Source organism: Otolemur garnettii, unplaced genomic scaffold (assembly GCF_000181295.1).
Source record: "Otolemur garnettii isolate 467f Iridium unplaced genomic scaffold, OtoGar3 scaffold00085, whole genome shotgun sequence".
Lineage (NCBI taxonomy): Eukaryota > Metazoa > Chordata > Mammalia > Primates > Galagidae > Otolemur > Otolemur garnettii.
The window spans coordinates 5,056,014-5,058,909 of NW_003852480.1; positions in this window are offsets into that span (position 1 = coordinate 5,056,014).

A 2,896-nucleotide genomic window follows, 5' to 3' on the forward strand; every position below is an offset into this window, starting at 1 on the left:
TTTAATAAAGTATCTAACAGAAAACATCGTATCATCAAAGTAACCTTTCCTACCAATATCACAACACCTATTATCTATGTGTGACTACTTCCTAAAGTCTCCTGAGGGGAACATCCTCACAATCACGGTGAAATCGTAACCAGGTAATCACAGAAGGTGTATGGGGAAGGCTGAGCAGACAAAGTCAGTTGTACTGCATCAAATTATCTTGTAGGTCATTTTTTCTAGTTTCAAAACCACCTTCATAATTACCCAGAGAATACATATTTTGAGCATTCTGTCTTTGTGCAGTGCATTTGTACATCAGGTATGAAACTTGGTCTGCATTTGCCTGAAGTGAACTGAGAGTAGCTGAAGGTGTCAGGTTAAAGAATTAGTTAGTTCAAATTCAGTGCTATAATAGATAAACTCTGACATCTCAGTGTGGTAAGTGAATTAGTTCATCAAAACTAAGAAGTGTAGCTTACCACTGTCTCATGAAGTTTATTTTGGGAGGAGTTTTACTCGAAAGAGTGATTGGGGCGCCCATACTGATGGAGACTCTAACTTCTTTGGTATTTGACTTAACATGTAACTTTAGATTGGAAAAAAAAAACAAAAAACAAAAAACTGTGAAATGGAGAAGAAGAAAAGCGTTTGGGGGACTCAGCCCAAATTGTGATTTCAAAATTGACACATGTATTCACACCTAATTGCAAGAAAGCTATGAAACGTATACCTCAAACAATATGGCAATTTAGAGAATAACTTAGTCAGTCTCTGGTCTAATACATGATAGTGGTTCTTTTAATTGCAACTGCATTGTTTTTTGGGGCCAACTATATTTTTCAAGATATACTGCATAAAACAAAATAAATAAAATTTTCATAAATTCTTTCTGATTCAGTACTTATTAATAAATGTTATTCAAAATCTACTTTAGCATATCATGTTATGAAATATTTAAACATACACTCAATCATATATTATATTTTAAACTTTTAATATATTTGATCTTAGGAGCAAAAATAAACTTGTAAACTTATGAATGTGAGAGGGTATTTTTTTCAGGATAAGGAAGGCTACATTTTAATCTGAAACTATATGGTAATCTGAAACTCTGAGGTGCTCATCACAACAAAATTCACTTCTCAACTATGTTGTACATCCATTGAGGCTCATTGGAAGAACCCATGATCCCTCAGAGAGTTTAGAGAAAATAGACTTTTACAGGTCATTTCACTTAACATAATGTCCTCAAGTTTCATCAATGTTGTCAAAAGCCACAGAACTTCACTCTTTTCAATGGTCAAGTAATGTTCCCTTGTATCTACACAGCACATTTTCTTTATCCATTCATCCTCTGATGGACACACAGCTTGATTCCATATATTGGCTGTTGTAAATTATTATCTGTGATAAACACAGTACACATGCCTCTTCAACGAACTGATTTTGTTTTCTCTGTATATTTAGTCGACAACTGAACAACACAGTTTTGAACTATGTGGATGTACTTATGCTCAAATTTTTTTTCAATAACAGTTACACTGTGACTGCCCCTCCTGAGTCCCCCTGCACCTCTCTACCTTCTCTTTCCCTTCCTCCTCAGTCTACCCAACATGAAGCTGAAGTGGATGGAGACCTTTATGATCATCTACTTCTACTTAATGAATAGTAATTATGCATTTTCTCCCTTATGATTTTCTTAACATTTTCTATTCTTTAGTTTATTATAAGAATACAGTATATAATACATAAAACATGAAAAAGACATGTTAATTGACTGTTTATATCATCAATAAGGCTTTCGGTCAACTGTAGGCTATGAGTAGTTGAGTTTTGAGGGAGCCAAAAGTTGTGCACAGACTTTAGACTCTGCAGGGAGTCAGCATCCCTAACTCCCACATCCTCTAGGGGTCAGCTGTACACTCAGTAGTGCAACTGCTAGATCACATAGTAATTCTAGTTAAGAGAAATATGCCAGGCAGAGAAAGACAAGTACCACATGATTTCATTCATATGTGAAATCTAAAAATGTTGAACTCATAGAAATAGAAATAAAGAATAAAATGTTGATTATCAAACCTTAGGACAGTTAAGGGGGTGGGGATAAGAAGCACCAGGCAGATGTGAATCAAAGGATACAGAATTAGGAGAAATAAGGTCAAGACATCTATTGTATAATATGGTGACAATGGTTAATATTGATATATTGTATTCTCTAGAAATTAAAAATGAGTGGATATTAAGTGTTGTCACTACAAAGAATAACTTTTGAGATAGTGTTTATATTTATTAGCTTGGTTTAACAGTTACACAACGTATATACGCTGTAAAATATCATGTTGTACATAACAAATGCATACAACTTTATGTGTCAATTTAAATAATAAGTAAATTTTAAAATTTAAAATGTTTTGAAAAGTTAAAAAAAATTATTTGGTCAAAGTAGGAAGAGTAAGTTAAGAGTAAGATAAAGATCTCCTCCTAACTTCAATTTTTTTTTTGAAATAATGGAAATAGACTAATTTTAAAAAGAAATAGTATGTACATTTTTAAAATTCTATGAGGAGGAAATAATTTGAGGCTCACTACTCTCATGACCTTATTTAATCCTAACTACCTCCCAAAGCCCCAATCTCCAAATGGGGAGGTTGAGGGGCTGAGTTTCCACATAGGAATTTCAGTGAGGTACAATCATTCCTTCCTTTACAGAACGCAGAGAAAACACAAGGACATGGCATCTTTAAAGTGTTAAAATACATTCCTGTAGTTTGAAGTCTCTACCTATTAAAAATATCATTCCAAAAGCAAGTAAACCTAAGACTTTTCCAAGTAAACAAAAGCTGAGGGAACTAATGGCTGAGGCTTTTCCTAAAAATTGTTGAAAGGTTTTAGGTGGAAAAGAAACATC